General features: G+C 47.0%; 1 long non-coding RNA gene across 1 annotated transcript; it reads left to right on the top strand.

Annotated features, from left to right (window-relative positions):
• The first annotated feature begins 713 nt into the window (after positions 1-713).
• LOC125334548 lies at positions 714-4,582 on the top strand. The gene is made up of 4 exons (XR_007207168.1): positions 714-1,080; positions 1,185-1,303; positions 2,588-2,741; positions 4,204-4,582. It is a non-coding gene; the product is annotated as an uncharacterized LOC125334548 (long non-coding RNA).
• The last annotated feature ends 18,778 nt before the right edge of the window (positions 4,583-23,360 follow it).

The raw sequence follows: 23,360 nt of genomic DNA, 5'->3' as shown, positions 1-23,360 counted from the left end.
TTTTTCTTTTGCTTCTTTGCTATTGTTCTGGATATGGTAGACCCAATTAAAAAAAAAAAAAAAAAAGTGGGATTCTCTTTTCTGTTGGAGGGTAAAAATGATTTGAAATTCTTAAAATGCTGAGGAGAATGAGTTGAATGTAGAAACATAGATTTCTCTGACTTTGTGAATGCTGCATAAAATGCTTGTTCTTGTAATTCTGAAATCTAAAAACCTAATAGCTTAAATCTCTTAATAACCTTGTTATTAAGTCTGCCATTCGTACTCTTTCTGTCCTGTGCAGCAAAATGAGAAAAGTAGATATATTTTTGCAAACTTGTGAGTTAAGAAATGAGCTAAAACTTAAAAAACTACTTGCAAAAGAGCATTTGGGTGTTTTATTAAACATTGAAATGCTATTAAGTGTCTTTCAAATGTGCTCCAGGTGGTTAATAACTGGATCTCTATATTTTAGAAAGGAATGCAGAAGGAAAAGAGGAAGGGGTAAGGGACAAGATCTGGTTGTGACCTAGGCAGTGTGTCACAGCTTCTGCGCTGCTCAATCAAGAACTGCACGTCTCTAACCTCAAATCATTTCAATACTCACAAACGGGGATAGAGAAATTACGAGCACCTTAGAGCTGCATTTTCCTCTGCAGCCCTTTAATTTCCCGGTGACTAAGCCAGAGCCGAGCCCGCCCCGCTCCCGCAGCCGCTCCCGCCCCGCACCGCCGGGTGCCGCGCTCGGCGCGCTGAGCTCCGCCGGGCCCGGAGCAGCCCCGGCCCGGGAGAGGAGGGGGCGCAGAGCGGGGGCTGCCTCCTGAGCCGCTCCTACCGGGGGCACCGACCGGGGGGCTGCAGATGCGGCCGGGGGTCCCGGCGGGACGGTACCGAGGGGGCCGCAGCCCCCGCCGCCCGGGCGGTCCCGCTGCAGCCGCGGAGGCTCCTGTGCCCGGACCCGAGCCCTCGGCGGGGCTGTGCCGGGAGCGGCCCCGGCCCGGCCGATGCTCGGTGGGTTAGCGGAGGAGTGAGTTGCCGGTGTTCCTTCAGGATGAGCAGGGACGGGTCTGCGGGACTCCCGTGGCTGGGATGCAGTGCTGGGTAAAGTTGAGCTGCCGCTGAATCACTATTTGCATGCTTTTGTTTGTTTAGAATTTTTTTTTCTTGTTAATTACTGTGCCTGGTCCTTGTTATTTGGTTTGTAGAAATGAAGCCTGATGGTGTGTGAGGCTGAGCTCCGAGTGCCATTGTGACTGAGTGGGACCATGTGCAGTTTGAGGATCCGAGGTGCAGCCAGCTCCCCTCCGGCTGCTGAGCTCCACTGGTGAGGACCAGGGGACGCCTGGGATCCCTGAAGGCAAAGACAGAGGTTTTGAAGTTGCGCTTTGTAGGGTGAAACACTTCCCCACCACCACCAAAAAGGAGAGGAAGGCTCCAAAACCCTAAGGGGAGCACTTGGGAGTGTTCTCCTTGTGACCTGCAGGGAGCTGATATCCCACCTGAGCCTGGTGATGTAAAGCCAGTCATGTTCTCTTTGAGCAGTTTATTTAAATTTTTCTCTTGTCATGACAAAAGATGCTCCTAAACCAATCTTTAAAATACCTTCCCCTCGCCCCCTTCCTTCATTTTGACAGCAAAATGTTGATGTGATTTATTTTCGTCTCCAAGAAAGAAAAGGGAAACTTGTTCAGTTTCATTATGCAGAGAATTTTTTCCCATGCATCTTCCTTGACATCATCTTTTCATATATGGTTGACAATGATTTGCAGTAAGTCAGACCACTTACGCATAACCTCATCTTGGGATCTTTGTTCTGGTTTTGTGTTCAACATTTTCAAGGTGATGACACAATGCTTGGTCCAGGATACCCACATCATTTTCACGTGGTTAAACCACTGACAGCATTTGTCTTACTTCTGGGTTAAGATCTATTTTATTAGTCATCTACACATCTACAGTGGGCAAGACACAAATCTTGTTAATGCTGTTAACATTTACAAAAAACCCCAAATTTTCAAGCTTGATTAAGATGATGTTGCAAAGTGAACTACTTAATACTTCATTCAAGTATTAGTTCATGTCAGCTGGAGACTATTGGTTTAGTCAAGTGCCACTCGTACTGGTGTTAAATAAGAAATAAAGAAGACATAAACAACTTTCCTGTACAGTGCTGTACAGCAGAATGGATATTTTTAAAAGTGGGTTTGCCATCAGCCTGTTAGTTCTGACAAGGAATACAGAAATTATTTGTGTTCTCTGCTCCTTGGAAGTCATTCTGTTTCCTTCAGACCTCTTCAGCTGAAATTAAACACGTGGTTTTTACTGCTGACCTCTCTTGATCCTTGCACATCTTGGTACCCTGCTCCAAGCAGCTGTGTAATTTAGGTGTTTTCTTGCTTGAGAATTGATCACGGCTTTTGTGGCTGCGTCTTCTTGAGTATCTCTTTGGGTGGGCCTGGCCCTGCACCATAGAAATGGGAATGGGGCTTTTGGTTACTTTTCATGGAGAGTTGCCTTAGTGTTGTGTTTTTTACATTTTCAATTAGGAATAGCAATTTCCTCCAGTGTGTAACTTCTAACTTTCATTCCAGTGTTTAATTTTGTGTAGCAGTTGTAGCACGTGGAAACTACACTCCTGATGAGCTCAAGCTAAGCCTTGTAGAGTCCAGTAGAAGACTTCGCCCAGCGGAAAACCTCACACCTCTGCTGCAGGACATCACTGTGCCTGATGCGGGTGTCCCCTGGACAGAGCTGGAACAGACGTAAGTTGCGCTATGGAAGTACACCCGCCGTTCCGCTCGTTTTGTCCCCTCACAGCCCGCGTTTGGCCAGGGTAGGGTTTGCTCAGGGCCGGCCGGCGGAGCGGCCGCGGGGCCGGGCCCTCAGGGCGCCATCTTGGCCGCGGGCAGCGCTGCGGGGCCGCCGCCGCCAGGTGGCGCCGGGGCGCGCGCGGGGCCGCCTGAGGGGCGAGGCGGGAAGGGCCGGGGAGGAGGCGGGGAGGGCACGGGCAGGCCCCACAACCCCGGCACACACCTACAGACCGCTACAAACACCTACAGACCGCTACAAACACCTACAGACCCCTACACACACCTACGGACCGCTACAAACACCTACAGACCCCTACACACACCTACGGACCGCTACAAACACCTACAGACCCCTACAGACCCCTGCACACACCTACAGACCGCTACAAACACCTACAGACCCCTACACACACCTACGGACCGCTACAAACACCTACAGACCCCTACACACACCTACGGACCGCTACAAACACCTACAGACCCCTACACACACCTACGGACCGCTACAAACACCTACAGACCCCTACAGACCCCTACACACACCTACGGACCGCTACAAACACCTACAGACCCCTACAGACCCCTGCACACACCTACAGACCCCTACACACACCTACGGACCGCTACAAACACCTACGGACCGCTACAAACACCTACGGACCCCTACAGACCGCTGCAAACACCTACAGACCGCTGCAAACACCTACAGACCGCTACAAACACCTACAGACCCCTACACACACCTACGGACCGCTACAAACACCTACAGACCCCTACAGACCGCTGCAAACACCTACAGACCGCTGCAAACACCTACAGACCGCTACAAACACCTACAGACCCCTACACACACCTACAGACCCCTACACACACCTACGGACCCCTACACACACCTACAGACCCCTACACACACCTACAGACCCCTACACACACCTACAGACCCCTACACACACCTACGGACCGCTACAAACACCTACACACACCTACAAACACCTACAGACCCCTACACACACCTACAAACACCTACAGACCCCTACAGACCGCTACAAACACCTACAGACCCCATCAGACCCCTGCACACCCCATCAGACCCCTGCACACACCTACAGACCCCTGCACACCCCGGCACCTCCCTACGAACCCCTGCAGATGCCTAGAAACCCCGACACATCCCTACGGAGCCCTGCACACCCCTACACACCCCTACAAATACCTACAGGCGCCTAGAAGCTAGGCACGTTTAGTCTGTGCAAAGTGTAGGACACGAGAGATTGGTTTCTTTGGTCAAAAATCCCTTGAGTACATTCCTGAAAGGTGGTGATTACTTTGGTGGTAGGGCATTGCCTGCTCAAAGGCAGTGGTTGGAATCAATAGCTCTTCACTGCTGACTGTATTCTGTCTGATTTGCTGTTAGGTTCATTCTCTCACCTCTGCAGCTTGGGAGCTTATGCTGAGATTTTTTATGTTCCTCGTTCTTTTTGCCATCAGTCAGGCACGCACCTCACATTTCTAGCTCCAGTGAAGGGAAGGTGGTAAGTTTGTTCAGATGGATCCCACGAGCTTTTGAACCTCTTGTGAGCCTTCTCTTGCCAGCCTTTCCTTCCCCAGACTCTTGTATCTGCTGTTCTCTTATTGTTTCCATGGGTCAGCGCTGGTCACCTTCTTAGATGGGATTCTTTGTCTGAAAGCATGATTGGAAAAGGTGTCTACTCAGACATGCACAGCTGCTTTAGTTACCAGTGTGGAAATTCACTCTTTCCATTTCTTTGGTTCCTCATCCTTGAAGAGGATGTACAGATAGCTACAAAATCTTTGCTTGTATTGATAATACTTTTTGTCATTTTTAAATGCATGTGTTGATCCTCCAGCCATACTCACCAGTTACAAAACTTAGTCTTGCTGATTTGAATTAGGAGACAAAGCTCAGGCGAAACTTCCCTCCTCCAATTAGCACAGTAATGTCTAGGAAGAGAAACATGGGGTTTTGTTGGTGGACTGCTGTGCTCTGGTGTTTGTGCTGAGCACTTGAGTAAATCTTCAGTAAGATAAAGTAAAATACATCGCCTGAGGGGAAATCAATGTTGTTTCATGGTATGGGGTTTCAGAGCAGTCCTGCTCTCGGTGGCTCGTTGCTGTACCTGGAGCATCCTTTCCCTTTGTCAGTGCTGACTCCTGTTGAACCCGGCTGTCGCTGTGGCTCTGCAGGCTGTGCACAACGACTCTGCAATCAGATTTGCGTATCATTTCCTTCCATCACAGGCTGCTGCAGCAACAGCAGCTCTCTTGGATCTTGGATTGGTCATTTTCTTTTACCCTCAAAGAAAGATGGTTTAAATTTGTTTCTTGTCTGCTCTGCCATTGTTATCTCAGGTTTGTGCACCATCTCTCTGGCTCTGTTCCAAGTTCTTGTTCTGAGTTGCAGCAGTTATCATATCAATTACAGCAGCACTGTGCTGTAGGAGTGGCTTTTCCCTACTCCTTTCTTACACTAGCATTAGAAGTTTGTACCTTATCTTTGGAAATTCCAGGCTCAAATTTTAATCTGATGTAGTTTACCTGAATATGAACCTTACCCCAGCCCACCAGTCTGTTCTTCACCTGTGTTTATGGTAGAGGAGGATGTTCCTGCTTGCCATAGACCCAAAATAATTAAATAGAACAAACCTGGAATCGATCTGCTTCATGTCCCCCATTTTGTATTAATTCTGGATTTTGATTTAACATTAAGAAATATCAGTATGCCTCCATTGACAGGGACCCAGCCTGGGTGTCTGTGCTCCCTTTCTGTTGGATCTGCAGGACATCCTGTAAAGATACCCCAGTGTCTGGGGCTGTGGTCGTGTCACTGCTGGGGGAGGTGGCTGAGTGTGCACTTGGGGGCTGCAGTGCTGACACCAGGATTGCAGGGGACACTGTTGGTTTGTTTACAGGAGAAAGCTTCTACTGTTTGATCGGCTGTTGCAGAACACTTAGAGCGCTATAAAAGCACTTGATCTGCATTGATCTACTCATTCTCATAATAAAAACACCATAAAATCTTACCAGGAGTAATTTTATATGTATATTGCTTTGTTTATACTCAGTTGTTTAAAACACAACTTCCTAAAAAAACCAAAGACACACGAGTCACATGACCATCAGTAAAATGCACAAGTACCTGTTGGAGTTTATAAAGCTTGATCCATGGATTAAATGACCTACAACAGTCATTTATGCTTTATTTGAGGTTCTAGATTAAGTGTCTCAAAATGCCCAGAATATTCCCTGCACTATTAGCCCCATGCCAGGTTCTCTCCATTCTAGCTAAAAGATCCTTGCTCTTTTCTATGTGGTTAAAGAAGAATTTCTTGTAGCTCCAGTTAGCCTTTCCTGACCTCAGCCCTTCCATTCCTCACAGGTGCCAGTGAGCACTGGGTACAGCTGCCCCACTTCACACCTCTGTCAGGTACCAGAGCAAGCTCTGGCAGCTTCATCTGCAGGAATAATCCCATTCAGTTCCTGCAGATCCAGGGCAAACAGCAACTGCCCAAGAGAATAATGGCTATTCAGTGTGGCATGGACAGGAGATGGTGCACACTGATTTCATCCTCAGCTGTCGAACTCCAGTGAATCTTCAGAAAAACACAGTTTATATAGAGTAAAGAATTCAGTAAGGAATTGTAACTTGGCCAAATTCAGTCATATTTTCCTGGAAATGGGAAAATATGTCCCAGATGAAGGTAGTTTTCTGCCAATTTAAAATCCCCACTATAGCTTATGAAGGCGTCGGGGCTTTTCAAAAGAGCTAAACAACACATATTTTTCCTTAATTTCATTATCTGAATGAATTGGTTTGGTTTTATTCCCTAAAACTTTCCAAAATTGTTAAACCTGCAGCAAATACCCAATCTGGAAAAAGGATCAAAGCTGGAGATTCTGCAGGGCTGCCCATACAAACAATGTTTAGTAACTGGGACACCAGTAAGAACGGGAAGGCCAGGCTGGTCATACAGAAACTGCCTTGAGCTGGGCTTGAACAAGTACAGTGCTTTCAATTTTATTTGTTTTTAAAGAAAAATTCTGAAATTTTGTGTAATAGTATATTCATGCTTGCAAGCACCTTGTAATGATGACGTTAGTGAAGCAAAGAGAAAGGGGTCTAATCTGTAGGAGAAAAGTGAGTTATCAGGATTCACTCTTATATTTGGAATATCCAGAGGTGGGCTGAACAGAAAGGACCTTGTACTACGTATAAATTACAAACATGGCTGGGTAAGTCTGCTGGGTTGTAAGAACATAACACCTCCAGAGGGAACAGAACAGGGGAAGGAACCTTCTCTTGTGAAGTTTGCAGCTCTGTGGCAGAAAAGTTTTTCTGCTGCAAAGCTTGAACTTTGTATGGGAGAAACTGTGATTTCAGACATTTTTATTCAAAGATGTTATCTGTGCCCTGGCTGAATGGGGTGCTGTAGTCTTAGGGAAAGGACAGGAAATCTATTTTAGAGAACTCCAGCATGTGGATTTTAAAGAAACCATCGGTATCTTCTGATGGAAGAAAGCGGAATGTTAGCAACTCTTGCTGTTTTCAGCTTGTAATAGCTCTTGTGTTCTTAAAGCTGGAAATTTTCTTTCAATGGCATTGCCTGAGGATCTAGTCAAATATTTGAGAGAATTTTTTAACCCTTGTATAATTGCAGACTTATAAAACATAACCTCAAAAAAAAAAATCACCTGCTGGTGGTATGAAGAAAAAGTGCACATTTGTCAGATATTTGTTCTGGAGGCTTTTTACTGTCTTTTTTTTTTCCCTACAAATATTGTAATCTGTAGACCAGCAGCTGCTCCTCTGAGGTGGGGTTTGCTCTCTTGTCCTGGCTAAGGTGCTGGCTGATGGCTTTTCCTGACACCTGAAGTTGATTCTCAGAAATGGAAGTGGGAAATTGAGAGTGGGATATGAAACATTCTCTGTGTTCCTTTACTGGTTCACCTGAGCTCAGTAATGAGCAGAAGTTATTGGTGAGTCTGACTGGAGTATCTAGGAAAGAGATGTGCTTCCCAGTGATTGTGGAATCACAGATTTCTGGCTGCAGTCTCTGTAGATGATAGGAGACCCCTTCTCTGAGAGAAGAAAGCTCAGGAGGGCTAAGGAACTCTGTGGAGTTCAGGTTTTGCTTCAGGTGCAAGACAGAAAGCTGTGTCTTATCAGAAACAGATCACTGGAGTAAGAAATCTTCCCTATGCTGAGACTCCGCATTTGTCAACTTTTGCAGATCATCCTTCAAATGTAGCTTGAGGGAGGTGTCAGGCTCACTCTTTGCTGAATATTAGCAGTTTCTCTTCTTGAAGGCTCCAGAGCAGCACATATTGCAATTTCTGTTATTCTTTGCCACTGACAATGTGCAATCACATGTATGTCACGCTACCTCTTCGTGTCCTAATTTACCTCACAACATAATATTTGGTGTTTTCAAAGCACTATGAGATTTTTCTGACAGTCTTGAAGAAAAATATTTGTTAAATTAATACTAAACCATACCAGATGGGAAAGATGAGAGGAGAGAAAATAGAGCAGAGTATTTCAAAACTGGGGGTGTACTATGTTCATATTTAAAACTCATTAATTTTCAAGTGCTGAATACTATAGGCCATTTTTTTTTAATAGCGGGGAAAATGAAAAAATCCTGCTTGTGCTTAAATATTTAATGTTAAGAACTTTAGGAGGATATTCAGTTTATTTTACCTGCAGCTATGCTTGAAGTTCATCCAGTTCCATTGTGATTTGGGCTGATGCATTAACTGGTTTGAGAGGCCTAGCTGGTTCTGTGTTGAGAAAGAAAACAGTTTAAAATGGGAACATTCAAGGTAGGGGATGCAGTAGGCCCAGAAGTCAAGATTTCAGCTGTCAAACTGCTGTGACAGTTTGCAGTTTTCAAGTGGGCAAGAACAGAAGTCAAAACACAGAAGTACTGTCTGTTCCCACCTGAAGCGATTGGGTTTGACTGCACTGAGAGCAGGTGTAAAAAGGCTTTGCAGGAGACATGTCCTTGTCTCACTGTGCCAGGCAGGACAGCACAGGCACAAACATCAGGGCTTGTGCAGCAGGTGAGTTACACACACACCAATGGGGGGACACTGCAGAGCCGTCACTGCTCCAGAGACAGCACGTGGGGCAAAGCTCTGGTATAAACAGGTGCCACTTAATGGGGAGAATCAGCTTTTAATTAAGCCATCATGCTGCAATGGCACCAGGAAAAGAAATGGTCTCATTTATGTGCAACAAAGAAGTTAAAATAACAATCCAGATTCCTTTTTTTAGTCAGTGCTAAGATTGGCTTCTGACTTCCTGTTCTCTAATGGGAGGGATTAGGCCCTTTATGTTTTGAAAGATACTGAGCCAATTCTTGTTACAAAATTCCAGTACTGAGATCAAATGAATGAACAAAAACAACTAGAAAAAACTTGATTTGTCAGAGAGGCACCTTCATTAGTGCTCTCGTCTCTTTTCTGTCATAGGAATTGTTTTTAAGCTATAATTGGAACTCAGTGACAAAAGCTTCTGGCTACATATGTAAAGATTTGTAAAATGCTGCCTTTCTGTAAGCTGGTCTGATCTGTGCCAGAAAATAGGAACCAGAGCTCCTCCCCCGCGTCAGTGCCAGGGACTATTGGTTAGTTCAGCTTGAAATGCACTCTGCAGCACACGGGTGCTGGCTCTGATGCTTGCTCTTGAAAAGCAGGAAAAATCTTCCTTCGGCAGTGTTTTACATAACACTGCCCTGTGCACAGTTAAAGTGAATTACTTAGAGAGCAGGTATTTGCTGGCACCAGTCAATAGCAGGAGTTGTCTCCTCACCCCACGTCCCTCTGCTGCTCCTGTAAGGAATACAGGAGCAGAGCTGCTGCTCACACTGTGATGGAAGTGTTTGCATGTTCCTGCAGCAGAGCTGCTGCTTGCACACTGCTGGAAGAAGTGTTTGCATGTCACACTGCAGCTCTGCAGGCCTGGCTGCAGTGGGGGTGGCTGCAGCAGCTTTGCTGTCTGCACTTGCATTTCTGTCTGCAGTGCAGGCCGAGTGCCGCATTTACACTGCCAGACAGCGCTGGGTGTGCTCAGTGTTACAAAACAACCTGTGTGAAATACTTATGGTTCAGGGCTCCTCTTCATAAACCTGGGCTGTGCTGCTGCTGCCAGTTCTTCAAAACCCCAAAGCAAGGAAATGATAAAAGCTAAACTTGGCTGCTGTGTCTGTGGTGTGAAGACCCCAGGGGCTGCAGGGCACACCTGTGAAAGGTGCTCTTGGGTCCTTCAGCAGAATCACCTGCCTGGATTTCCCTGCAGGTGTCCCAACTGGGACTGTAACTTTGTTACAGGTGTGCCATTTATACTGTTGGTGTTAAGAGACAATAACCACGTTTCCCAAATACTGGAACTGCCTTACTAGGGAAGGCTGACTCTGTTTCCTGGTTCAGGGTTTCTTTGGTTATACTGTTTTTCTCTGTTTGTGCTCTACCATCTACATGTTATATTCCAGCTGAGATGAGGAAACATCCTGCAGGATGTATGATGTTAGTGTTAAACACTTCAAATAGATTTTAGTACACTGAGAATTTCTGTTCTTGCCAGCCATAGTTGTGGTGAGCGTGCTGGGAACTTTATTTTACCATATTTCTGTGGATTATTGTCTCCAAGCATGGTATGCTCCTCTCCGTACTGCTGTAACCATGTAATAGATACTTTTGGAACGGTGTCCCATCAGAGGAATGTCTGTGGAAATTGTGGTCTCAGTGTGACAAAACCAAAAACTTCTGTGTTTGTTTTGTTCCTATTTTTATTTCTGCACAGGAAAAAAAAAAGGCGCTATAAAATTATTATGTGTTTACAAACATTTTACTTTATAAAACAAGTTCATAATTTATACTCAGGATTCAATTGGGGTTGAAAATCACTGCAGCTGTCTTCATGCAAGCTGTTCTGTCTCTGAGCTTCCAGTTTAATGTATGCAGTCTGCCACATTAATTCTTGAAGTAGCTCTTAAGTGGGAAGCTGTAAAAGGGGTGATTTTGGACCAAGATACTTTTGAAAATAGGACACACTCATCTTTGGTTCTTCGTGTCCAAATGGGCTCAAGTAAATAAGCTCTTTTATAGTAGCCTTCAGAATTGTGAAAGGTGTTAATAAAATCTCTGCAAGTTTTGTAGTACAGGGAAAGCTACTCATAAAGTGAATTCAAGTCTCTGGAAAAAAGGGCCTTAAGGAAGAAAGGGAGGGCAGTAATACTTAACCATATGGGTTTCATTGATGTGGGAATGAGTGAAGTGTTGGAAATGCACAGTGAATTCAAGAAACACCTGGGCTCCTTTGTGCAGAGGAAAGAGCTGGACTGGAAGTAAAAGGGCATGGGTATGAGGAATGAAGGATCTGGGACCAGGTGAAGGATTTTTCAGTCTAACGAATGCCTTGTGCTCAGGTGTTTGTGGCATCAGTATGTGCTGCTAATGTCCTTTTGTCAGCTGTGTGTGACTTTTGGGGCAGAGTACTGATCTTCCTTAGTTTCCCAGGCAGTGAGAAGTAAGGGGTTTGTACTGTAAATCTAATTTTTGAAAGAACGAATTTAACCCTTACCTGTTTCCCAAAATGGAGCACGTTCCATCACTGGTCCCACCGCTCCCGGCCGGGCCCCCGTCCGTGGCCTCGGGCACTCAGGGCTGATGTCGCGGTGTTCCGGGGAAGGGGCTCTGCTGCGGAGCAGCGGCAGCTCCGTGCGCGCCCACGGGCACCTCCGCGCGTCCCCGCGCTCCGCCTGCCGCCCGGTCCCGCCCGTCCCCGCAGTTCCCTCGCTGCCCGCACACCACACGCCCGGGTACGGCTATTTTTTCCCGATTTCCCAGCGTCGCCATTCCGAGGCAGCAATGCCGAACAGCCTGTTTTACACAGGTGCCTCTGGGTGAATGATGAGAGAGTGAGGGGGCTGTGCGGCTGTAAGAAAAATCCAAATAACCCCGAGTTTATTGCTCGGTTAGGTCGGGTTTCTCCTCTCTCGCTTCTGAGGAGTCTTTACTCAGCAGTGACATTTTTTCCTGTGGTAACAAACGCAGCCGAGCAGATGGCGAGTGTGAACACACGGATTGCTGCTCTGCCTGGAGCCGGGAACAGTGAGCAGGGCTGGCGCAGCCTCCCAGTTTCCAGGAGTGTTTACAAGTTAATGGACTTGTTCCACTCGAAATAACCCATGGTATGTGCTGGGTTCAGCGGTCAAGAGATCCTTTAGGAGTAATCGAGGAAAGCAGGAGGGTTTTAGACACTGAGCTTGTTTTTTCCTATGACTGATTTTAGCGCATTTGTCTTCAATATGAAACTGCTAAGAGAGGTAGAAGGAACAAGAGTGGATAGCAACATGCAGCCTTCACCTGAAGGAGCCAAGAAGAAAGATGGAAAGTGACTATTTAAAAGGGCCTGGAGAGACAGGACAGGGGGTAATGGCCAGAGGGCAGAGTTTGATGGGATATTGGGAAGAAATTCTTTGCTGTGAGGGTGGTGATGCCCTGGCACAGGTTGCACAGAGAAGCTGTGGCTGCCCCATTTCTGGAAATGTCCAAGGCCAGGCTGGACAGGACTTGGAGCAACCTGGGAGAGTGGTTTTGTTGGGGCTTGTGTAAAATGTTCCTCCTTTCCATAGCAGTTTATTCAAACAGGACTGAAGGCCAGGTTCCTGTGGGGAAAGGAAAGGGTACTGTACTTAGCTCACCTTTGACTGGAAATGTAAGGTCACAACTTCTGGGAAACACCAAACTACTTGCTCTGAATATGCACAAGTGTATCTTTAATACCTTAAATGCTGTCAGTGATTTATTGTACCCTTTAGGAAGTTTCTCTCTAAGTAAAGTGCTGGCTGTCCTGTGCCTTGGGATCAGGCTGTGAGCACAGCAGGGACCTGAGGGCACAGCGGGTCCTGGCTCCTGGGGGAAGGTGCAGGTCTGCTGCAGCTGCAGTGTGGTTAAGGGGCAGTGGGCGTGGGGTTACGGTGTGGTTACACAGTGGTTACACACCGTGGTTACACTGTGCGGTTACACTGTGGTTACACTGTGCGGTTACACCGTGGTTACACTCTGGTTACACTCTAGTTACACCGTGGTTACACCGTGAGGTTACACTCTGGTTACACCGTGGTTACACTGTGCAGTTACACTCTGGTTACACCGTGGTTACACGCTGGTTACACCGTGGTTACACTCTGGTTACACTCTGGTTACACCGTGTCTATCCCCGCGTGTGCGCGCTCCCGCTCCCGGCAGTTCGCGCTCCGAACGGAGCCTGCCCAGCCCGGTGCTTCATTGGGCTCCGGGGCTGTGTGACATCATTGGCAGCCAATCGGGGAGTGCTTTAGGGCAGAGTTTAAAGCTCTTTCATAATATATTTATATTCAGTGCAGATATTTTTGGGCTTCAGTAGCATTCATTTTGTCGCAGAGTCTATGTGTCAATATGGCTTGGGAAAAAAAAGGAAAGGTATGAGCATGGCATGTTTGCCCTTGGTTTTGCACTTCAGCCGGGCACCGAAACGCCGCAGGGATCCAGCTCTGCTGGGAAGGATTTCGCACTTAGGCTGGTCTGGGGCGCGCTCCCTGCTGGGCTGCGCCTGCTTGGACACACCTGCAAGGATTGCCCGCTGCTCTGGCTGGCCAGGAGCAGACATGCAGGACGTGTGTGTGTCTGTGTGTCTGTGTGCACCAGCCCGAGCCCCCCGCACCCGGGCCGGGCTCGCCCCGCGGCTCCCCTCGCTCCTCCCGGCCGGGCTGGCTGCGGTCGGGCTGCGTTTGGGTGCCCTGGACTCCCGTGCCCTCCCCAGCCCTGGTGTGCCGGGTGCCCCGCTCTGCCTGCTGGCACGCAGACACTGTGGTTCTCTGCTGGTTGACACAGCTTGAAGGAGAACTGGTCCCTGACAGTGTCTCTTCCAGAAAGTCTGTAGAGCCTCCACCATTTTTGTTTAACTCTTTCCTTTCCTGAGTGCCCTCTGTAGCAGGACCTTGTGGGATTGCAAAACTACTATAATTTCCAGCCCAGAAGACAAAATAGTATTTCTTTTTACAAAAAAAAAAAAAAAAAAAGAAACAGAGGCTTGTATCTGGAGTGGGACTATCTGGGCTGTTCTTCTCCCACCTAAGCGTTGTGGCTGTGCTCTTGTCAGGTTGCTAAAAGTCACATGTTCACATATGATGGGCCTGCAAAGCATAAAAGTGCAGTGCTGACTTCTTCAGCCTCTTGGGATCCCAAATATTTTATGTGCTCCTGAGCAAGAGGCTTGGGAAGGAGTCTTTCAGGTGCTGTCTCTATCTCTAGCAGGCTGCTCAGCGTTCACAAAGGATTTAGAGAATGAGGAATACAATGAGGTGAGAAAGCTTGTTGACATGGTTATTTTGAGATCACAAAAGGGAATGCCAACTGCAGAGAGCTGCAGACAGACCTTCCAACACTGAGAGACTGAGAGGAAAACTCTAGCCAAAACAAGATGTCAATAAATTATGATGCAAATGGGGCTGATGTGAGGGAGCCTCACATGAGTGGTGTTGGTCTACAAACCAGCATTTTTCATTAAAGAAAGAGATCATGAAGTAATCCAGATGGCCTTGGGAAAACCTTCAGCTCACAGGTCAGTTACGGGCAAGAAAGAATGGAAAGTTAGGAACTTTTAGGAAAAGTACAAAGACAGAAAATCAAAACCATCTTGTGCCCCTCTCTACATCTGTGGTTTCATCTTGAACTTCGACTGAAATTCTGATGCTGTTGCAGTAGGACTAGAAAAGGCATCTGGAACAGGAGTTGGGAACCACATCCCTTTGGCAAACAGCTAAGCAGATTTCAGTCTTCTCTTTTCCACACTCAACAAGAATACACTAGAGTTTTGGAAATCTGAAATTGCATGAGACAGTAAATAGAAGTTACCAAGAAATAGTCTCCAAATGAACTAAGGGAGGGATTTTGACATGTGATGTATCACTAAAGTTTGGAACTCACTGTTGCAGTTGGAAGTGAAAGAAGATTTATATATGTTAAATTTCATCAAAGTAATTTAGCGAAGTAATCTTTCTATTTCTAGAAACTCTTGTGCTGCAAATTCCTATAGGTTAGGGGAGTATTTCAGGCAGGAATGCTGCATACTTGCCCTGTTTTTATACTCTAAGCATCAGCTGTTGGTCTCAGCTGGAAACAAGTTCCTCAGCTTTGGTTGGACAGTGAAGGCATGCTGGCTATTCTTGTATTTGTGGGCAGATTTCTGCTGTACCACCACAGAACAGCATCCCAGCTGCTCACTAGAGGTTGAAGTACAAGCCAGCCCTCACTGATCTTTATTTCCTGCTGTATTACTCTTGGAAAATGAGTGTTATTTTCCATCTCCTGTGACTTGTGGGTGGGTCAGTCTCTGGTTGTCTGAATGCCTTCCCAATGAGCATTAGAATATTGAGTCTTTTGCCAGGCTAAATCTAACACTTCCAGTTTTGCCACATTTGCAAGATCTGCTGGAGTGTCCAAGGTGCTTCCCATCCCCATTCCTTCTCTTCCTCAGGCTGAGGGAACCAGCAGGCTCAGCCTCTGTTCATGACGTGTGTCCAGGCCTCTGAGCATGCTGGTTGTCCTCCTTCTGGGCCTGCTCCCAGGGTGTCAGTCCAGCAAACCCTCCTGGCCTGAGAGCCCCAGACCAGACACAGGCCTCGACTGAGTGGTCACTCCCTCAGCCTGGCTGTGCTTGGCCTCATCCCGGCTGTGTCCTCTCTCCCCTGCCAGAGCCTGCTGGGTCAGGGCAGCTGCTGCTCTCTGAGGAGCACCAGCCCTTCCTGCCTTCTTGCCAGCTGGTATTTAGGGTCACCAACCACTGCTCACTCTTATTAGATCTATGCTGACTCTTTCTGATCACCTCCTTAACTTTGGAGTGCTGGAAATGGATTCCAAAAGGCTTTGCTCCATATTTTCATTGGGTCTGAGGTTAGGCTGAACATCCTGTAGTTCCTCCTCCTCAGCCTTCTGGAAGCTGAGCATGACATTTGGCTTTTTTCCAGTCATCAAGAACCTGCTCTGATTGCCCTGACATTTAAGCTGATTGACAGCAGCCTCACAATGATGTGAACCAGCAGCTTTAGCATCCCCAAATGCATCCATCTGGTCCCAAAGGTTTTGTTAAGAGTTTGTTGTTTGGGGGTTGTCCTTTTTTTACCAGCTTGCTGTAATAGTCCCTCTTTGGATCTGCCTGTCTTAGGCACTTCCTCAGATTGTGCCACTAGACAAGGACCGGGGAGCAGGTAAAAAAACCACCAAGCCAGGGCAAAGAATGCATGGAGTTACCTTATTGATGAAATTAGAATAGTTGTGGTGGAAGAGTGCTGCGAAGGTCTCTGCCCGTGCTGCTCCTGGAGGTGAAAATGCTCAGTATGTCGGTTTTTATTTATCTTGGTTTGCCTCATTCCTTGTTCCACTCCTGCTCCATTTGGGCTCTCCTGAAGCTGAGCACGAGGCAGTTGGGAAGCTGGGCATGCCACAGCCAGGGCTGGCTGCCTGAGGAAGCCTCACAGACACAGACTGTCACACCAACCACGAATGGCAACAAAACACACCCAGACCTTTGTTTGAAAGGACCTGCTCCTTCTGCCAACAGCACATTGGGGAAATGGTTCTGTTAGTGAGGAGCTGAATCCATCACCTGGTGTGTAACAGACCAAACACCAGGTCTGGGACTGTACACTTGGAGCACACTTTGTGTGAGTTCCTGAAAGCTGTCACACCTCTGCTGCATCCCACACTTGTGTGTGCACCCTTGTTTTCTGTCTCCTTACCAAGCAGCCAACGAACGGCACCTTCCCAAGGCTTTAGCAAGATTATTGATTTGTGCAGATCATTACTGCAGCTGTTGAACAGATCTGAAGAGACTGAGGGTGAAGAAGGGGGACATGGTTGTCGGTTTTTTCTCCTGTCCTTTTTCTAAATTGTGTTGACTTCATGTATCCCATTATTATTTATGAAATACAAATAACTCTTTGGCAGATTTTTTGTATTTTCATGGTATTGTACTTCACAAGGGAAGCCTGATTTATCCTTGCCTTGAGGAAATTATATGTTGTAAGTGAAAGGTTGTTATTAATGACCAATTTTAGCCAACAGGATCTATGTGATGCTTTCTAGAACTTGCATGAAATTAACTTTGCTCCAAAGTGCTAGCACAGAAATGTTTAGAACAACAGGAAGGAAAGTACTTTTGTGTTTCTTCAGGAAGAAAATTCTGCAGCTTGTGCTCCTCATGCAGTCACATTTTGGGCTTGCAGAGCAGTAGTTTGATTTCTCTACCTGTCTGTGGTAATAAAAGTGTTCCATATGGAGAATGGCTCCAGGAATTCTGGGTGAAGGATGTGTAGTGTGGGAGGAAAGCAAAAATTGGGCTCCAAGGCTTGTGCTCAGAAAGTTGGAGTGGTTTGACATTGCTGTGTTTGCCTTAGGACAGAAACTCTCCTGTCCTGAAGAGCATTTCCACCTGGATGTGATGTTACCTGGAAGTGATCACCTTTTGACCCAGCTTTGCTGTTCTGAGGCTGGGTTGCAGTTGTCAGTGATCACTCTGCTCTTAAATGGGCCATTTTCTTACTGCTCTGTGTGTTTGCTGTGTCAGCTGGGACCTGGTTCTCGAGCGTCAAACTGCATTTCTCCAGGGTGCTTTTAGTGCCTTCCACAGTGTGTCACACAATTTGTCTCCCTGGATAACTTGGCAGCCTGTTAAAATGCAGCTGACTGAAGTCTCTGGTGCTGCCACCAGAAGTTTTAATCTTCCAGGCGTGATTCTACATGCCAGTGCTTTTATTTGCCTGCAAGTGCAGAGTTGTGCGTACTTGATTTTTCAAAAGCTTTCACAAATGTTTTAATCCTTTCATTACTACTATTTGATCAGGCCTCATCTGAACATGCTATGCTGCCTTCAAAATGCTAAATTCCTCTGTAATTCCTTTAATCTTTATTTTCTTAGTTTATTTCCTCATTGTTGGACCTTTAAGTAAGTTAATAGAATACAGGGGCAGCTCAAGAGAGGTCTGTGTCCAGCAGCCGGCTGTGATCTGGCTTTTATGAGATGGCACACAGGAATTGAGTGATCTGGCAAAAAGCTCTTTGCTTCTACTTAAGCCTTTCTCTTTTGATCACTTCAAGAGCCTTTGGAATTTCAAGACATTTTCTCCTTCTTCCCCGCATCCCCCTCCTGCTTAGCAGGCAACCACCTCACTTCTCCTTTGAGTTTCCCAGCAGCCTGACCACAAAGGAATTATTTCATCTGCAGCATGTGAGATGTGCACAGCACAGATTCCTCCTGCCCTGTGTGGCATTTGTCCCAGTGTGGAAAACCTTTCCTTGGGCCCCTCCTTGGAAAACGTTGTGTGGACTGAGAGCTTTGCCTCTCATTTCCCAGTGATTCAGAAGCTGTACCTCAGGTAAGAGTGAATTAGTTCCTTTAACTCAGGCTGGTAACAAGAGTTCCTCCATGAGGTTGGTGGATGCAGCCAGAGGAATGGTTTTGGAAGTGCTTATGGCACAGTTCTGGGAAGTCACCCCCAAAAATGCCCCATGTCAAGGGGGTTTAGAGAAAGCATGTGGTGGTATCTGCAGGTCAGAGGGGAGGTGTATCTGTGAGACAATATACCTATAATATTATATAAATAGTAAGGTATTAGTCATCAAAGCATCAGATTTACTACTGCAAGGATCTAAAAAAAATAGTAAATTCTCATTGCAACTGTGGCATCATATTTTTGGAGGAATTTTGGATAGTAAGTGCTAATACTCTCAAGTAACTGGTTACAAACTGGAGTGGCACAGTGGTTTCACGAGCTGTGGGGAATCCAGAGGCTGCTTCTAAGGCTGGTTGGAGAGGCTGTGCCCATAGTCAAGCTGGATTGCTCTGGCCAGTGCTTTCTGCAAACAGATTGGCACCCAGCTCGTTAAGCCTAATTACTGTAGTGCACTACTGCTGCCTGTTCTCCCAGTGTGACCACTGGCAGTGTTGCCCTAGAAATGAGGGACAGATTATTTTACTTGGGAAATTGGAGCGATCTGTAGCTTTTCCTTCGCTCTACTTTTATTTTGGGGAAGACAATGACAGTGTTCATATTCCACCATGAATTATTACAGCTGGATGTTCTCACAGCTTCTTTGCTTCAGGATTTTGTCCTTTCTGTTTCACAGAGGTGCAGGTCGTCACTAGTAGCACTTCCATGATCAATTCAGATTCTTCGTGTTGTCTTACCCAGTGCTTGTGGATGTTGGTTTTAGGAGGTTGTGAGTCTGAGAAGAATAAAACTTGGGTTTGTGTTACATTATAAGTTGTAGCATTGTGCCCATGAGAAGGAGGTGATGAAACACACGGAGGAGAATTGCACACAAATTCATGGGAGGATTTAATCTAAATAGCAAACTGGCCTCCAGAAACAGGTGAAGTTTAGAGCCTGGAGAGCATCAGCCTCATGGGAAAGACAGGCTCCTTCTTTTCCATCGAGACTGGGATTTTAGCTAGAGGTTTGGATTGCTGCACTACAGAAAAAATTATTTTATCTCCTCAATTCAGGATTAATCAATTATTTGAATTCTTAAAAACCCCAGAAGCAAACCCAAATCCCTTTCTGTATTTCTTCTGTAGTCAGTATTTTCAAGTGGTACTAATTCATTTGCATTTCTCTGTGCTTTAAAACTAATTTCCCCCGTGTTCTACTCTATTTTTATCTGTTCAATATTAACCCAGCTAAGATGATTGCAAAGTCTGTAGAATCAGGTGTGAGAGTAAACAACTTCACATTTCAGTGCTGCTTACAAAGTCAGTTATTATTACTGGAGAGCAACTTCAGTTCTGAGATGATGATTCCACTCCCTTGTCTCTTTTACCAGACAATTCCCTCAAGTATTATATCCTGTTCTTGAGCAAGCAGCTGAATTTCTGCCCTGTTTCTGTTTCAGACATCCCCTGCCAGCATCTCACCCCCTGTCCTGCCAGAGCCCTCCCCAGCTGAATCTTCCTTCCTGGGAACTGTGTACGTACCCAAAATCAAAGTAAGTAATTTTTGATAACCAAGAGGTTTCTAGGAAAGGTGCCAGGGTTTCTTCTTAATGGTTCCTACTTTAGATCATTATGACTCTGTTACATCTCAGGTCTTTGGCTGGCAGCTCTCAGGGGAAGCACAGATTTCTGACCCCTTTGTAGCTTTGTGGAGAGGGAACATTTATTCCAAGATTTGATCCCAGGAGTTTGCACTTGGTTGATGAGCTTCCCAAATCAGTGAAGACAATGTCCAAAAGCTCACTTTGGTTACCTTCATGTTTTATATTTGAAATGATCAGGGGGTTGAAGGACTGTCAAACCTGCCAGTCCTGTGCCAACGCTGCCAGCTTCACAAACGCTCAGACTTTGCAAGAATATGAAGTCAATGGTAGAATTTTAAAGTGCCATAAACTCCATGTGGCTCAAGCTTCCAGCACACTCTGCACTAGGAGCAGTGTTTTACATGCTGTTGTGTGATATAACCCGAATGATATAAATAAACTTTCTGTGCAGCTGTTCTGGACCTTTGGATGGGCCATTTTGCAATGGAGGTGTGATTTAGCCAGGACCAGTGGCAGCACAGCCCATCCCTGCACCTGTAGCATTTTTAAGGTTTTTACTTCAAAATAGGCCCAGGAAAATGAAACCCCCTTAGTTCTCTGAGTAAGGAACAGAGGAGGGGATGTACCTTTTAGATGATCAGCTTTGCATCAAGTACAATATGGAGAACTGGAAAAAAAATGCTTGTTTTAAAAATGCCTCTGGAAAAGCTCAAGATGGAGAACCCACTGCAAAATCTGTAAAGGGAAAAAAAAATCTACCAAGCTTATGGTGAAAGTAAAGCTGCATGGCTGTAACCATGGAGACCAAAGCTCTTCTGATGCAGAAATAAATGAACACAACCTTTTCATATTTATTAGTGGGACTGATGATGAAAGATAAAGTCAAATTAAAATATAAAGGAGTAGAGTCAGAGTGAGTGGCTGTCTCTGCCCCTGCAATGCAGGTTATTGTAATGGATCACCACAAATGGGCTGGGGTTACAGAGAGGCAAATCAGTTATAAAAGGAACAAAATACTCCTACTTATGGCAACCTGTTTATCCAAATCAGCTTCTTTATTAACAAAACTGGAGAGACAATGCACACAAATTCCTGAAATCTTCAGGTTCTGACAAAAATGGAAATGAATTTGTTTTCATACCACAGCTGGGTATGAAATGTGTGTTCTACACAATGGGAAACTTTCCTGTAACTGTACTACTGTTTGAAGCCTGCTAATTTCTTAGTGGCAAGAATGGCAGAATTTTCCTATAAACAGACTGGGTGAATATTCAGGTTTGTCATGAAAATATGTGTCAATGGGTCAAGTATTGACTGGTGAGTTGCTGTTACAGAGCTGCCACTGTGGGACAGAGGGACAGCAGCAGCAAATGGCACTGGAGCTGATTTCAGTGAGTCAGAGCTCGTGCAATGAACCTTCACTGCACCTCTCTGACATCAGGTTGCAGAAATGTTTTGTTTGAGCAGCAATCCCAGAGAGGGGAAAGGACTCAGCCACAGCCCCCACAGGAAGGTGCTGAGGGGAAGGGTGGCTTTGGGGTGTGATTCACCACGGGGCACAGAACTGGAGTTCACAAAGCTGCCTGTGTGTCCCTGCTGGGAAATCCCTGCTCAGGGGCTGTGCCTCGGGGCAGAAGGCAGGGGAAGGAAGGAGGAGCACGCTAGAAGCAGCAGGAAAAGCCAGGAAAGTGCCCGTGTTGGACCACAGCACGTCAGTGCAGCAGCCTGTGCATGAACATCCCAGCTCTGCCTGACACCCGACAGCTACTGCACCAACCCCAGCGGCGCAGGGGGCTGGCGCTGCCTCAGCACCCCACGGAGTCCCCATGGGTGTCCCTGCAGGGAACAGGGCACAGCTCAGCGGCTGCGGGGCTGGGAACGCTGTCTGTGCCCGTAACCTGCACTGCAGCCTCAGCTGCTGCACCCCGCACGGGGCAGAGCCCAGCTGAGACAGAAAATGCACTTTCCTTCCAGCCAGGTACGGCCTTCAGAGCAGAGTCCTGCTGGTCCTTGTGCTGCGGTGCTCCCGAAGGCCCGGGAAGCTCCTGAAGGCCCGGGATGCTCCCGAAGGCCCGGGATGCTCCCGAAAGCCCAGGAAGCTCCCGAAGGCCCGGGAAGCTCCTGAAGGCCCGGGATGCTCCCGAAAGCCCGGGAAGCTCCCGAAGGCCCGGGAAGCTCCCGAAGGCCCGGGATGCTCCCGAAGGCCCGGGAAGCTCCCGAAGGCCCGGGAAGCTCCCGAAGGCCCGGGAAGCTGCTGAAGGCCCGGGAAGCTCCCGAAGGCCCGGGATGCTCCCGAAGGCCCGGGAAGCTCCCGAAGGCCCGGGAAGCTCCTGAAGGCCCGGGAAGCTCCCGAAGGCCCGGGATGCTCCCGAAGGCCCGGGAAGCTCCCGAAGGCCCGGGAAGCTGCTCAAGGCTGGGATGCTCCCGAAGGCCCGGGATGCTCCCGAAAGCCCGGGAAGCTCCTGAAGGCCCGGGAAGCTGCCAAAGGCCCGGGAAGCTCCCAAAGGCCCGGGATGCTCCCAAAGGCCCGGGATGCTCCCGAAAGCCCGGGAAGCTCCTGAAGGCCCGGGAAGCTCCCGAAGGCCCGGGAAGCTGCCAAAGGCCCGGGAAGCTCCCAAAGGCCTGGGATGCTCCCGAAGGCCCGGGAAGCTCCCGAAGGCCTGGGACCCAGCGCAGGGTCAGAGTCTGCACCAGCTGCTCCTCTGCGAGCACAGCGGGAGGGGCTGGGGATCCGCTCCAGAACTGCAGAGTGGCTGTGAAATGTGGGTCACTTCCAGCCCATGAAGTTAATTGTACGACATCCTAAATTACACACATTGGGTTAAGGTTCTTCCAGTTTTGCTGGGCTATTTTCTTCCCCTTTCTGACTTCCTCAAAAGTGTGGTTAGCCTCAAATCTGGAGAGGAATCCATGCCCAGCCTCAAAGCTAGATTTGAGGAGTAACTGGTTTGAAATACTAGAAAGCTCATGCCAAGACTTAAAATAACCACCCTCCATCCTTCCTGATATTCTGGTAAGAGAATGGTTGTGTGCAAGACCTTTAATTTAATCACTGTATAAAATGGCATTTCCTGGAATTTTCTGGCAAACGAAACACTCGTAAAGAGTTCAGATTGCAGTCTTACTGTTCACTGACTACACCCAGAGTTCAGAATACTGAAATTTGATTTTTAACTACAGAGCTTGCTAATATTAAATCTACCTTGCCAGGTACTGATACAAATGTGATGCTCATTGATAAAAGGATACCCAATTGTTCGTGTAATTGCTAAACAGATAAAGGTTGCTGTACTCTGGTTTTAAGTTTGAAAAGAATTTGTAACATCCCTTAAAGCCAAGAAAGACACAAAGTAACTTCTCAATGTCTGAATTTTCAGCCAGCAGCTTCCTGTGGCACAGCAGGAGCAAGGAACACAACCAGGTTTTCTTAGAAAGGACTCAGCCTTTCCAGGACTCCCTGCCTGGTGGTGTTGG

The sequence above is a fragment of the Corvus hawaiiensis genome, chromosome 17, assembly GCF_020740725.1.
Source record: "Corvus hawaiiensis isolate bCorHaw1 chromosome 17, bCorHaw1.pri.cur, whole genome shotgun sequence".
NCBI classification, from domain to species: Eukaryota; Metazoa; Chordata; class Aves; order Passeriformes; family Corvidae; genus Corvus; species Corvus hawaiiensis.
Note: the sequence above shows the minus strand (reverse complement) of the source record. Positions and strands in the feature narration are given on the sequence as shown.